This window comes from Sorex araneus, chromosome 3, assembly GCF_027595985.1.
Source record: "Sorex araneus isolate mSorAra2 chromosome 3, mSorAra2.pri, whole genome shotgun sequence".
NCBI lineage: Eukaryota > Metazoa > Chordata > Mammalia > Eulipotyphla > Soricidae > Sorex > Sorex araneus.
The window spans coordinates 224,243,404-224,258,394 of NC_073304.1; the positions used below are offsets into that span (position 1 = coordinate 224,243,404).

The 14,991-nt window shown below is 57.9% G+C and overlaps 1 protein-coding gene across 6 annotated transcripts in view; it reads left to right on the plus strand.

The window, feature by feature from the left end:
* The first annotated feature begins 6,167 nt into the window (after positions 1-6,167).
* MAPT (microtubule associated protein tau) overlaps positions 6,168-14,991 on the plus strand; it is an 87,091-nt gene continuing 78,267 nt past the window's right edge. For all 6 annotated transcript variants that reach the window (XM_055129835.1, XM_055129837.1, XM_055129836.1 and 3 more), the window contains exon 1: positions 6,168-6,323. The gene's annotated coding sequence lies outside the window, so the exon portion shown is untranslated. The remainder of the gene's footprint in view (positions 6,324-14,991) is intronic.

Genomic DNA, 14,991 nt, shown 5'->3' on the forward strand with positions numbered 1-14,991 from the left:
CTGCAAATGCTTGAGGACGCATAGGTGGGGAAGCTTCCCACAGAGGCGAAGGGACCCTTCTGTGTCTGTCCCATTTTGTCCCAGGGCCAGACCCGAGACTCTGCAGGTCTCACACGGCCTGTGTGCCGGATATCCGCCCCCGGCCCTGGGTTAGATCAATGTCAATTAGTCGCCTGCAAATCCCCTCACTGACAGCTGCCCTGACGTCTCGGCTATGTGTGTTTCCTGCGCAGAGGAGGCACCTACATGTCTGTCAAAAAGGGGGAACCACAAAAACAAACAGAGCCTGGATCACAGTGTTAGTAGGTAGAACTGTGCGCTGCTTAGGAAAAAACGATAGTTATTTACGCTGACGGTGAAAAATAAAGTTGTGGACAAATGCCAGCTGCATGCACTGTGCTCTGACCCTCCTACGCTGGGAGCTCTTAGAATGTGAACGACAGCTTCCAGAGAGGGGGTCTGGCGACTGACGGCCTGCTCGGGAGGTGATTCCCGCTCCACTCTGTCAAGTGCTGTGCTCGGGGCCTCCCTCGGCGCACTCCCTGAGTTCCCTGCCATGCCCCTAGGTAGGATAGCCAGGGGACAGGGCAAAGCCAGACCGGAGGGGAGGATGATCTCACAGCGCTAACATGCCTTGTCCCTATTTCTGGGCCCCAGGATCATCCGGGCCTGTTTTGACACTAGAGCTCGGGTGTTGAGCCATGTGCAAAGCAAGCACCCTCACGCGCCCTCAGCCCGCTCCCACAGAACCCACACTGCTCCCCTGGACTCGCTGGTCTCCCCTGAGGGCTGGCCGCACGCCTGCATTCTAACAGTGACCGTGACCGGAGCCCTCTGCAGCCTCTCAGAGAGCCTCCTCCTTCCCAGCCTCCAGCCCCCCTTCACCCGATGGACAGCAAAACTATAAGCAGCGGTGGAACCCACCCAACCTACTCCGAGAAGGCCCCCACCAGCATGGAACCGAGGCCCTCTCAGTCTGGGTCTGCCTCCTGACAGGGCTGTTTCTTCCTACAGTCTACCTTGCCTTGACCCAACAGTCTATGGTGAGGTTTCCAAACAGAGCGTCCAAATTCTGTAAGGATCTGAATCTCAGTTCCCATTTCTGCTGGGGTACGGATACATAAAGAAATGCATGACTGTGAGCGATGGTACAGCATACAGGGTGCTTGCTTTGCACACAGCCAACTTGGGTTTGATCCCCGACCCCTGAGTACTGTCAGAGTGTGGATAATTCATTGGTGTGGGACTAGGAGGAACCCCTGAGCATTACTGGGTGTGGCCCAAAGGAGGAGGAGGAGGAGGAGAAAGAGGAGGAGGAGGAGGAAGAAGAGAAGAGGAGAAGGAGGAGGAGGAAGAAGAAAAGAGGAGGAAGAGGAAGGAGGAGGAGAAGGAGGAGAAGGAGAAGGAGAAGGAGAAGGAGAAGGAGGAGGAGGAGGAGGAGGAGGAAGAGAAGGAGAAGGAGAAGGAGAAGGAGAAGGAGAAGGAGAAGGAGAAGGAGAAGGAGAAGGAGGAGGAGGAGAAGGAGGAGGAGGAGAAGGAGGAGGAGGAGGAGGAGGAGGAGGAAGAGAAGGAGAAGGAGAAGGAGAAGGAGAAGGAGAAGGAGGAAAAGGAGAAGGAGGAGGAGGAGAAGGAGGAGGAGGAGGAGGAGGAGGAGGAGAAGGAGAAGGAGAAGGAGGAGGAGAAGGAGAAGGAGAAGGAGAAGGAGAAGGAGAAGAAAAAGGAGAAGGAGAAGGAGAAGGAGGAGAAGTTATTGATGGGTTTGTCCGAGGTTAGACACAGAGGGCTTAGATGAGGATCTAACTCCTTGTTTCTGACACAGAATTGAGGATTTCCTCCCACAAAGCCCAGTCTTGCAGGGTTCTGTGTGCTGGGCTGAATGTGGCACTGAGATTTCTGTTTCAGCAAGAGGGAGGGGTGGCCTGACGTCGTGAGCCATTCGCTGTCCACACAGGGGTTCCGTGATCTGAACTGGCCGCTCCGCTCCACGTTATAGCAGTTCCCTGATCTGCTCTGGCTGCTCCTGGCATCCCTTACCTCAGTCTAAAGCAGGTAAAGGCCATCATTCAGTAGCAGGAAACCAGCCTCATCTGGTAGCTTAAAGGAGACAGCAGGGGCGATTTGGCTGGAGGAAGGATTGTTAATTTGACGGCTACAGTTTTGTATAGAGAAATTTTCAAAATGTGTAGCCAAAGGGTTGATAATGGAGATGAAATCTATACACAGATATTCGAATGAGTGTTTGCTCATTTGCCCCCATATCTAAGCAGCATGGCTGTGGTGACAGCTCTCAAAATCTCAGTGAGAATAGATATCTATATCTTCTCCATATTACATGTACTTCTCTGCATTTCCTCACTCTGGGGTGGAAGCAAGGGAAATGGGAGGAACTTGTAAAGACCCTTAGGGTTTCTGCTCAAATCCATCGACATGATGCCCATCTGTTTTAGGAGCCAAAGAGCAGGACAAGGCCAGATGAAACACGAGTGAGGCTGCAGCAGATCCCAGTGATATACAAGGACAAACAATCTCCACATAGGAAAAGGGAAGGGGAACAATTGGGAAAATAATGAAACTGAATTTTGCAAAACGCACGTTCGGATCCCTCTCCACTCCCAGCAGAAGGGGAGTAACTTTGCTCGATCTTGGAGGTTAGGAAAGAGTCTTTCCAAGTGGTGAGATCTGGGAAGGTGCTGGTAAGACCTGAGCTAAGGGCAGAAGACAGGATACCAAAGGGTGGACCAAAGAGAATACCAAAGAGCAAAGACGGGGGTTGGAGCGATAAGACAGTGAATAGGGCATCTGCCTTGTATGCGGCCCACCCGGGTTCCATCCCCGGCCTCTCAGATGGTCCCTTCAAGCACCACCAGGAGTAATTCCTGAGTACAGAGCCAGGAGCAACCCCTGAGCATTTCCAGGTGTGACCAAAAAAGCCCAAAAGAAGAAAAACAAAAAGAAAAGCAAGCAAGCATGCATGCAAAAACGTTGCAAACAGAGGAAAATGCCACGGTAGGGCTGGGGAAGCATGCCAGGCAGACAAGCTCAGCAGAGGAGAGAGATAGGAAGGGCTGGGGTTCAGACCCGGGTGGCAGGAGGGAAGTGTTGAAAGTTGGTAAGTTTGAGAGAGCAATACTCAGCTGACCTCCGTTCAATCCCTGGAATCCCATGTGGTCCCCCAAGCACTGTCAGAGGTGATTTCTTTTCTGAGTGCAGAGCCAGGAGTAAGCCCTGAGCATTGCCAGGTGTGGCTCAAAAACAAGAAAGAAAGAAAGAAAGAAAGAAAGAAAGAAAGAAAGAAAGAAAGAAAGAAAGAAAGAAAGAAAGAAAGAAAGAAAGAAAGAAAGAAAGAAAGAAAGAAAGAAAGAAAGAAAGAAAGAAAGAAAGAAAGAAAGAAAGAAAGAAAGAGGAAGGAAGGAAGATGAAGGAAGGAAGGAAGGAAGGAAGGAAGGAAGGAAGGAAGGAAGGAAGGAAGGAAGGAAGGAAGGAAGGAAGGAAGGGAGGGAGGGAGGAAGGGAGGGAATAAGGAAGGGAGGAAGGGAGAAAGGGAGGGAGGGAGGAAGGGAGGAAGGAAGGAAGGAACAAGGAAGGGAGGAAGGGAGGGAGGGAGGAAGGAAGGAAGGAAGGAAGGGAGGGAGGGAGGGAGGGAGGGAGGGAGGAAGGAAGGAAGGAAGGAAGGAAGGAAGGAAGGAAGGAAGGGAGGGAATAAGGAAGGGAGGAAGGGAGAAAGGGAGGGAGGGAGGAAGGGAGGAAGGAAGGAAGGAACAAGGAAGGGAGGAAGGGAGGAAGGGAGGGAGGGAGGGAGGAAGGGAGGGAGAAAGGGAGGAAGGAAGGAAGGGAGGAAAGAAGGGAGGAAGGGAGGGAGGGACGGAGGGAGGGACGGAGAGAGTAAGCTGATATGTTTAAGACTCAAGAGATTAAGTTTCCAGGCTGGAGCAGGAGAGATGGCACAGGAGTAAGGTACTTGACTGCACACAACCTGTCTCTCTCTGACGCCTGGTGCTAACCATGGTCCTCCGAGTACCACCAGGAGTGATCCCTGAATGCAGAGCCAGAAGTAAGCCCTGAGCAGAGCTGGGTCTGGCCTCCCTCCCCATCTCTCACCAGCCCCAAGAAAGATGAACCTCTTTCCATGCTTGGAACAGGAGCAATCAATGACGGAAAGGATTGCTCTGAAGATTGATGGGCAGGAAAGGCTGACATGGAGAGAAGCAGCAGAGAGATGAATAAGACCACATGTCCAGAATAAGCCCAGAGCCTTTAACTCAAATGGTGGCTGCGGGAACAACACAATAGCTGCAGAAAATAAACACTTTTCAGAAAATAAATAATTCCCCAAAATCCCAATCCCATGCCCCAAATGGATCCCAGTTGAATAAATATTTTATTTATTGGAAATAGAAATGTGCATTGGAAAGCAGAAGGGAAAGAAGCCCCCAGCCCGGGCCGAACTTAGTAGAGGAGTAAGTTAGAATAAAGTTTTTTAATCCCCTGCTATTGTGTGAATCTAGAACCTACATTTCCATTATTTTTTTTCTTTTTTTTTCTTTTTTGGGTCACACCCAGCGATGCTCAGGGGTTACTCCTGGCTTTGCACTCAGGAATTGCTCCTGGCAGTGCTTGGGGGACCATATGGGATGCCGGGGATGGAACCCGGGTTGGCCGCGTGCAAGGCAAACGCCCTACCCACTGTGCTATCGCTCCGGCCCCCCGTTATTTTTTTTTAAAGGATCCTAAGAGGCACATAAATTAAAGCTTCAAGACAAGTTGCTGCTCCTGAAGACAAAACAGCTGTGTCCAAGTAAATGGGACACTAAGCAAAGGCCAGAGTCGGAGAGCGTGAATGTGGAATGTGTCACCCACGGAGAGATGCTTAGAAATTCAGACCTCAAGGGGCTGGAGTACAACAGGGAGGGCGTTTGCCTTGCCTTGCACCAGGTGGACCAGGGTGCAATCACTAGTATTCCATATGGTTGCCAGAGCACCGCCAGGAGTGATTCTTGAGTGCAGAGCCAAGAGTAACCCCTGAGCTCTGCCAGTGTGGCCCCAAAATTGAATAAAAAAAGGAAAGGAACTTAGACCTCAAGCTGTCCTTACAGTTAAACGTTTCCACGAAAGAGACTAAAATAACTCCATGTGAAAATGTTCTGAAATGTAGTAAGTGCAACTTGGAGCTTCGCCTAACTGAAGATTTTATTCTAAGGTCACTCTGTGTGTGTGTGTGTGGTGTGTGGTGTGTGTGTGTGTGGTGTGGTGTGTGTGTGTGTGTGTGTGTGTGTATTAGAATGTCCCTTGGAGTGTGGGGAGGAGGGGAGAGCCGGACTGGGCAGGTAAACCAGGTAAGCCAGGGGTCCATCCCTGGCACCTCCTGGTCCCTCCAGCAGCGCTGGGTGTGGCCATTGGGGGGGGGGGGTCAGAGAGGAACCAGAGCATCTTTGGGCAGCAACGAACCATTCACCCTGCAAAGCGGTACTCCAAGCATCTCCCTGAGCTTGCTGGGAACACGCTGCCTTCTCCTCCGCCCCAGCCTCCACCCCCTAGGAAAGAGTCGATGTATTTTAAGAGAATTTGCTAAGCGAGGAATTCACCTTATCCAGTAACAAAAACAGTGTGAAAAAGATGTAAAAAAAAAAAAAAAAAGCAGGTTGTCAGGAGGGGGCTTCAGAGGAGCGTCGACAGAAGGAACTATTTCGGGAGAGTCGGGAGCGGGGGAGCGCAGCGGGGGGGGGGGGGGTGCCGGGCGCGGCGGCGCGGCGGCCTGGGATGGGGTGGGCGCCCTAGGGCGGGGGGCGCGTCCGTCCATCCGCCGGACACCAGCCGGCGACCGGACAGCAGCCCAGGGCCAGGCGAAGGGAAAGGGCAAGCGAGCCGGGGGGCCGAGAGCCCGCGGGAGGAGCCCCTGTCACCCAGACAAAGGCGGCCCCGGAGCGCGCGTGCGCGTGGCGGTCAGCGCGGCGACCCGCAGCGCAGGGGGAGGGAAGGCGGGCGGGGAGCGGCGAGAGGAGCCGGCCCGGGCGGCCGCGGGTCGCAAGGCGGGGCGCCCGCGCGCGCCCACTAGCGGCCGGAGGAGAAGGCGCCCGCCGAGGCCCCGCGGCCCGGGCCTCCCTCGGGGTGGCGCGCGCGCTCGCCGCTCGCGCCTGCGCCACCCGGCGGACTCGGGAGCGCGCTCTCTCGGCGGCGCGCGCGCTCTCAGTCTCCGCCACCCACCAGCTCCCGCACCAGCAGCCGCGCCGCCGCCGCCACCGCCGCCGCCGCCCACCTTCTGCCGCCGCAGCCGCTCTCCCCTCCACCGCTTCCCTCTCCGGTCCTCGCCCTCTGTCGACCATCAGGTAAGCACGAGGTTCCCGGACCTGCCGCCCCGTCCGCTTCCTTGCAACCCGCCCCCCCCAACGCGCCCCGCTCCGGTGCAGGCGGGCCGTCGCCCCCTCCCTCCCCGCCGTTAAGGATGGGTTTCACGCGCTGGGCATTGGTCGTGGGCGACCGCGGGCGTTCCGCCCTGCACCCTCCCCGCCCTGGCGGTTTGCGAAGAGCCCCGTGCACACGGGGATGCACGCACGCATGTGAATGTATGTGCGTGCGTGTGTGCAGGGGAGGTGTGGGGGGAGGACCGGGGTCCGCACGACACGCTTCGCACGGACCTGGTGGAGGCTGTACCCGCAGGGTGGGGCATGGATGCCCTGACCTGGGGGAGGGGGCTGCAACGCACGTTCCGTTCCTTCACCACGGTCTTTTGCCGCAATGGGCGTGTGTGTGTGTGTGTGCGCGCGCGCGCGTGCGTGTGCGCGCGCGTGTATATGTGTGTGTGTGTGTGTGTGTGTGTGTGTGTGTGTGCGCTAGGGGGGATGTCTAATGACGACCTCCAAAAACGAATCTGCAGCCTGATTTTTCCGCCGAGGTGTGTCAGCAGCCCTAGGGATGGCATAGTTCGGGTTCTAGAAAAGATGACTTCTTCTCGGCCCCTCCCTTCACCTTCCCATTCCAAGGGCCTGGCTTCGCAGCCCCGGTTCGAGGCGGCGGCCCTCCCCCGTTTTCCACCTTCAGAAACCCGCAGGGGACATTTGGGGGCTGGGAGGGGAATCCAGGAGATGGGGAGGGGTCCAGGCGCTGTCACTTTCGTTGCCCTTCCCCCTGCGCGCGCCTGGCACGGAGACGCGGGCTGCGCCGTGCCCGAGACCTGGCGGTGCGCGGGACCGGGGGTGCAACTTCCAGAAGGCCGGGGTCACCTGGGGAGCGGCCGAGCCCCGCTCCCCGCCGCAGCCCCCCACGGGCGCGCGCGGGGGGCTGCAGGTGCCTTTCGGGGCGGGCCCCTTTTTCCGCGCGCCCTGCCAGAGGCGCGGGGCTGGCGCGTAGGGCTCGCCCCTCACTGCGGCAGTGGGTGTGGACCCCGGTGGGCGAGCGGGGGAGGGGCGGCCGTGCCTCCTCCCGCCCCCACCCCCGCCGCACCCCTCCAAACGCGAGGTGCCATCTTTCCGCGGCGTGGTTCGTCCTTAGCGGACCACGCCGAGTCGCGTGGCGTGCGAGGACGCGGCGGGACCCGCGTTCAAGGGGGTGGGGGGCCCTCCCTGGGCGCGGAAATCTGGGAGTACGGTCGCGGGGGGTGTGGGGGCGTTCCCCCGGGGATCTCGACGCTTTGTGTGTAGGGTTTGTGGCACTTGAGTTACCCGCCAGGTGGGTTTTTTTTTTTTTTTTGGTTTGCTTATTTATTTTTTTTTTTTTGGCTTTTATTCTGAGGGTGTCGAACCAGGGTCCCTGACGTTTTTCGCTCCTCGTTCCCGAGCCTTTTGTTCGATCTCGCGGCTTGCTGAGGCCCATGGACTCGGGTCACAGCCCCTGGAGCACGAATGGACGGGCGTGACCCCGTGCCGCCCCCTCTTCCCCGCACACACCCCCCGGAGCCGGGCGGGGCTCCAGGAGCGTCCGGGGGCTGCGGCGCGCGGGGACTGGGTGTCCGCGCGGAGGCGGGGGGCTGGGGGACGAAGCCTCTGCAGCTGCACTTGCGACCCCCTTCCCCCGGGGGCGAGGCCCAGCTGCAGGCGGGTGCTCGGGCTCCACGCCCTGTTGCTTTGCCTCGCGGGAGTGCGTGAGGAGGGGCTGGAGGTCCCTTGGGGTGCTGCGGCCACACCCATCTCTCCGGGCCTCGCTGGAGGGGGCGCGCAGGGGAGGTTGCCACGGAAACCACGCGCGTCCCGAGAAGGGACCCTGGGGCGTTGCCGGGTCCCTTCCCAGCAGAGATTGAGAACCCTGGGGGTAGGTGGCACCCCGCCCCCTGGGCCTTGGGAGGAAGACACCCCTCAATCCTGAGACTCCCCCTGATTGGCCTCCGGGGTCCAAGCCTGCCTAAGAGGTTCTTTTCTTTCTTTCTTTCTTTTTTTTTTTTAACGGTGGCTGAATGTTATTTCAGAAACGTGCGGGTTTTCACCCGAGAACGCGCGGGCGCACACGCTTGGACCCAGGAGAACCCGTCCGAGCCTCGCCCGGGCGGCGCTGCCCCGGGTCCGCGCGGCTTTCTGGTTCATTCTAAAAGCCTGGGAACGGGTACGCGAGCGCTGTCGAGAGCGCTGAGCCTGTCCGGGTCCGAATAGCGACCCCCAACCCCCCGCCCCCGCCCAGATGAGCCCGAACATCCGGGACTGGCCGGGCTCGCGGGGTGCAGCCCGCCGCCCCCTCGCGGCTGGGCCCCGTGAGCGGCGCCGGGGGCGGAGCAGGGGCGCGCCGAGGGCGGCGGGGCCGCACCCGCCCGGGACGGGCCCACGCGGCGTCGCGCGCCGCGCCCCTCCCGTCCCACCCGCGCGCGCGCCGCAGGAACGCCGCGTGAACGCGGGTCCGGGCCGCGGGGAGCGGGAGCCCCTGTCGGCTGGGGGAAAGGAGCCCCGCGGGGGCGAGCGCGTGGAGCCCGCGGCCGGGAACAAAGCGCCGTCCACGCGTCCGTGATTTCCACGCTCCATTTTGTATTTCTTTTTTTCTTTCTCTCTCCTCCCTTCCTCTCTCTCTCTCTGTCTCTGTGTCTCTGTCTCTGTCTCTCTGTCTCTCTCTGTGTCTGTCTCTCTCTCTTTTGGCTTTTGGCCACACCCAGCGATGCTCAGGGCTTACCCCTGACTCTGCCCTCAGGAATCACTCTGGAGGTGTTCGAACCCGGGTTCCCCCCGTGCAGGGCAAGCGTCCTTCCCGCTATCCTATCACGCCGGCCCGCTCCACGCTTCATCTGAAAGCGGTTGGCGATCTGCGGGTGGAGAATCCTAGCCCGAGGGGACGGTCCTTGGACGTTGGTGCGTTGGCTTCAGCCCGGGGATTGGTGGCTTCTAGGAGGGATCTCCAAGGGATGCAGCCTTTGCTCAACCCTGGGAGTGCAGAGCCAGATGCCTGGCGTGGGGGAAATAAATGCAAAGGCCGGGAGAGCAGAAAACAGCGGACTAGGGTCCCCCAAACTCCAGCCAGTGCACCCGCTCTTTCGGGCCTGGAGCCTATAAATAGGGCGGGGTCTGCTGCCCGTCAGGGTTGTGCTCCGTGACGTGACGGACCGTTGGAGTTTTATCTGCCGACCCCCCTCCCTCCAAGGGTGAAGGCGTGTCCTCCCCTCCTGCCACTGTTCGGAGTCAATTCTGAGCTGTTTTATGAGCCTTGCGTTTCATGGTGCTGCCCAGGGTTTCCCCTTCACCCTCCCATCTCCCGGCCCTTCCTCTGCACTGGGAATCAATCCTCTGGCCCCCAGCGCCCCTCTGGGTTACTCTGGGCTCCTGGGTCCCTTGACTGACTCCGCTTCTGTAACAGGTGACAGGTGTGTTTTCTTGGCTCGCCTGCTTGGCGCTCACCCTAGGACAGGTGTGAGGAAGGGCTCCTGGGCTGGGCTTTGCAGGAGGGCCAGCCCCTGAGGTGGGTTCCCTGCCCGCTGCCCCTCTCTGCAGACGGGGCGTGGCTCTGGTGCCCCTCTTCGTCGGAGGCTGGGCAGACAGGAACAAAAGAAGCGGAGCTTTCCAGGAATGGCAGGAAGGAAGGCAGCACTGGGGGATGGAGGAAGCAGCAGGCTTATCCCAGTAGGGACCAGAAACCCCTCCAGGGAACGCGCTTGCTCTTTGACCTTCACCCCCGGCCAACCCAGAGGCATCAGAGGATGGTGGGGACCCTTTGTTTCGGGTAACTCCACCAAGCTGCTCTGAAGATTATTTCCAGAAGTTGTCGGGGCGTGGCGTGGGGCGGTGGGGAAGCCACATCCATTTGTGGCTTAGCACTCGGCCCGCCGGGAAGAGAATAACTCACAAGCAGACATGCTCAGAGGCGGAATTTGATGCCAGGGAGTGTCTGACCCGACTGTTACACAGATAAGCAGGGAACATGGCAGACTGTCCGTGAAAAGCGGGGTGAAGAGAAAGCAGGGGGGCAGGGAGCATCCGCTGAGGCCAGGGTGGGCAGCAGCGAGGCTTGCAGGCTCAGCTCTGGGTCCGAGCGCCCTGGTGCCCCCACCCCCTCCCACCTAGCAGCACTCCCTGCTCTGGTGGCCTGCTCCCCCCTGTAGGCCAGAGGCAGCAGAAGAGAGGAGGGGGTAGGGGTGCCCCCCACCTTTTCCATTCCTGTTCAGAGGCCCTCCACCCCTCACTGCCTGGGGGGTGCAGCAGGTGAGTGGGGAGAAGGCTGCCTGGCCTCCCCTGCCCACTCAGTGGTGGCCCTGTGAACGGGCAGTTCTCAGCCCCAGCGACATCCAGATGTCCAGACACATTTGCTCATTGTTGTTTGGGGACCACACTCACAGGGGCTGGTGGGGCTACACCAGGTGATCCTGGGCATTGTGCGGTGCCAGGAGCAAACCAGTAGCTCCCACATGCAAAGCCTGTGCTCGGGGGGCCAGAGAGATAGCACAGTGGGGAGGGCACTTGCCTTGCACCCAACTGACCCGGGTTCGATCCCCGGCATCCCGTATGGTCGCCCAAGCACGGCTGTATTTCCTTGGGGAACCTGAAGAACAGAGAGGCTAGTAATTCATTAAAGGTCATGCAGCCAGTGAGAGGCTAAGCTGGGTGTCTGCTACTACCCCCACCCCTCCCCCTCTCCCTCAGTTATACCTCAGTTACGCTCTGTGGGGACCTAGTATCAGCATTGACCCAGTGAGATACTTTGCAGCATCACTCACCCGCGCGCGCACGCACGCACGCGTGTGTGTGTGTGTGTGTGTGTGTGTGTGGTGTGTGTGTGTGTGTGAGAGAGAGAGAGAGAGAGAGAGAGAGAGAGAGAGAGAGAGAGAGAGAGAGAGGGAGAGGGAGAGAGGGAGAGGGTCTATAATGAGATCACCACAGTGTCTAATCTGGTCTCGGCAGATGGAAAGAGAGATTTCGCTACCTCTGTGCCTCTGTTTATGAAAAAGAGCCATAGTACAGCAGGGAGGGCTCTAGTCTTGCATGCGGCTGACCCAGATTCAATCCCCAACACCCCTTATGGTCCCCTAAGCCCACCAGGAGTGATCCCTGAGCATCACATCATTTTGGGTGTGGCCCAAAAACAAAAAACCAAAATTTTAAGAAAACATTTTCTGCCTGTCCCAGGCTCCCTGCCCACACCCCCCTCCGCCCCTCCAGGGGTGCAGCCAGCTGCGCGTGGGAGCAGGGGGCGGCGAGCTTCTTGGGGTATTTTCTCCACTTTGTTTTCAGGATCTTTGCTTAGGAAACAGTGTCAGGTGCCACTGGCAAATGCTTCCGCATGCGCAGGCTTGAACGGCAGCCAGGTGGGGACCTTTGCCAGGGGCTCCGGGCATGGGACACTGGAAAACTGGCCCCTACTGGAGGCATTTCAGGGAAGTTTAGGCGGCGTGAGGATAGCTGGCCCAGTGGGCGGGCCCCGGTGCCTCATTGAGAGGGGCTCGGCAGTACAGAGGCAAGGGTGTGGACTCAGGGCCCCCCCGCTCACCGCGTGGTGGCCGAAGATGTATTGTGTGGCCTCTGAATTGTTTGGTTCTCTGTAACCTGGGGTATACGTGCGCTCACCTGTCATCTGCATTGCTGCGGGTGCCCAGGCCCCGGCCGGCAGTAACTGCTGAGAAGGGGGCTCAGACTCTCATGTAGGGACCCACATACCCACTCATGCACCTCCATACTCACACACACATGTATGCACCCACAGACACACACACAAACATGCACCCATATGCATGCTCATGTACCCATGTGCACACACATGTGCCTGCACACACATATGCCCATGTTTCCAACCACGCCTGCTGCACACCCACACATGCACACACTTGTCCATCAACCCATGTACACACATACATGCATGCACCCACACAGGTATACACCCACCTATACAGGCACATACCCATCTGTGCACCCACATCCACACCCATGTACCCACCCACACACCCACGTATGCACACACCCATGCATACATGCATGCACCCAACATGCGTGCACACATGTGTGCACACATCCACATGAACACATACCTCTTCATGCACTGACACACGCACATTTACATGGAATCATACGTGCATACTCACATGCACCCACACATGCACACTCACATGTGCAAAGGTGTCTACAGATGCTGGAGACTGGATCATTGTTCCCGAGTGAGCATCCAGACGGGGCCATGGACGGCCGCCCCACCCCTCTGGGAGCAGGCATTGTTGTTTGGGTGGACGTGGATCCCGAAAGCTGCACACACCCACCTTAAATGTACACACAGCACTCGCCACAGGCAAGCCCAGTGACTTATCATCTGTTGTCCCGCCGCTGTCCTCTTCCTTCCTGAAATCCGCTCCGTGCCAGGAATAGAGCATGTCCTCTGGCACCAGTCTGAGCTGGCCCTGCCTCCACTGGGCTGGCCACTCAGCTAAGCGGCCGCGGAAGCGCTCACTAGGTCACCAGTGATGGAAAGGAATGGAACAGAAATAACGGAGAGATTTTACCAGTGAAATCACCAAGCCTTGTTGACGGTGGCAAGCTGGCCAGCGGGCCTCACCGTGAACAGCTAAGCCTCAAATAGAAAATCTGTTAGGTTAGAGCAACCTTCTGGGTCCAGGGAGCTTGCAACAGCTGAAAAGCAGTGTCCTGTCCGAATGCGTGAGTCCAGTTTAAGAATCCTTCTTGGGGCTGGAGCGATAGCACAGCGGGTAGGGCGTTTGCCTTGCACGCGGCCGACCCGGGTTCTAATCCCAGCATCCCATATGGTCCCCTGAGCACCGCCAGTAGTTATTCCTGAGTGAAGGGTCAGGAGTAACCCCTGTGTATTGCCGGGTGTGACCCAAAAAGGAAAAAAAAAAAGAATCCTTCTTATGGCTGGTCTGCTTGATGACTCACAGGTGAGCTCTGAGGCTCTGTTTGACTTCTGCTTAAGCCAGGTAGATGTGCATTTGGCCCCTGTGCCTGGCCCCATATTGCTTGGGTCGGCTGAGAGAATCTGTTGGTGTTTTTTTTTTTTGCCTAAGCCGCATTCGGAATGCCTTGACCTGGTCTGCGTTTCCCAAGGTGGAGATACAGCCCGCCAAGGGGACACTGGAACAAGCCAGGGGGAAGTAATAGTGTGGAGACAACTTAAGGGGGTGCATTTTGCTCACTTAAAGGAGGTAGGTTTGCTCCTGGGGTGCAGGTGGTTGTTTTATTTTTCTGCAGGGGACAGTAGGTCAGATAAAGTTTGGGAGCCTCTGTTCAGGTTCTTAGAACAGGCCTTCCAGTGCAGAACCAGAGTATCAACCCCTCTGCCCTTTACTTTCTCTTTTTTTTCTTTTTTGGCTTTTTGGGTCACACCCAGCAATGCACAGGGGTCACTCCTGGCTCATGCACTCAGGAATCACCCCTGGCGGTGCTCAGGGGACCATATGGGATGCTGGGATTTGAACCCGGGTTGGCCGCGTGCAAGGCAAACGCCCTACCCGCTGTGCTATCACTCCAGCCCCCTTCAAGGCCTTTAATATCCCTTTTGACAGAAAAACAAAACAAAACAAAAACCAAAATAAAAAACAATTACCTCGGGGCTGGAGCGAGAGAGTGCAGCTGGTGGCATGCTTGCCTTACACGCACTGACCTGGATCTATCTGGTGCCACATGTGGTCCCCCCAAGCATTCCCAGGAGTGACCCCTGAGCACTGCTCGGCCCAAAAGCAAACCAAAGAATTTACCCTCCTGAAGTTATTCCAAAGCATGAGATTTGGCATTCTCAAAATCCAGGGGCCGGAGCAAGAGTACAGCCGGTAGGGCGTTTGTATGTGGCCAGCCTGGGTCCCGTCCCTGACATCCCGAAGTCTCCTGCCGAGGCTGCCAGGAGTAACCCCTGAGCATCCCCAGGTGTGGCACGAAAACGAAACCAAAATCGATGGGTGGTTCTCCGAGGCGATCTGCTATTGGCCTTGGCCCCGCAGTGGCCGTCGTGCCGTGCACGGTCCAGGGTAGCTCTCCTGGTTAGGGTGAGAGCAGCTGGTGCAGGCGTCAGCCTGAGACCAGGCAGCCTTGGCACCTGCTTCCTCCCCCCAGACAACCTTCACACCTGCTTCCTCCGGAGTCCAGTCCAGAGTGAGCCCCCCAGGAGGCTGGACTGAGGAACCCGCTGCCTGTGAACCCCCCTGCCCTGTTCCCCGGCCTTCCAGGACATTTGATTCATTCACATAGAATCCCAACCCCAAGACTCGCCCCATGGGACTGAAAAATCCATTCAGATTCCCTGTGCTCCATCCGCTCGCCTTTCTGAAGGAGTGACACCCATTAAAAGTCCATTTCAGATCTGTCGTTGAGGATGAAACCCGAAGCCATGGCGAATGATGTTCTTTCAACAGCTTCCCTTGGGTCCTCTCCGCAAATCTGCTCAGAGATCAGAGGGATTAGGGGCCCTAAAAGGTGTGCTCCCCCACCCCCAGGTGCTGCGAGCCCCAGGTGCAGAGCTGAGGGGGCACAGGGGGTGTCAGACCTGGGTTGGCTGCATGCAAGGCAAGTGCTTAGCCGCTGTGCTCTCTCTCCAGCACCCCCTCCCCGTCTGTCTCTCTTCCCTCCACCCCTCCCCCAAGGCTGGTGATGCTGCAAG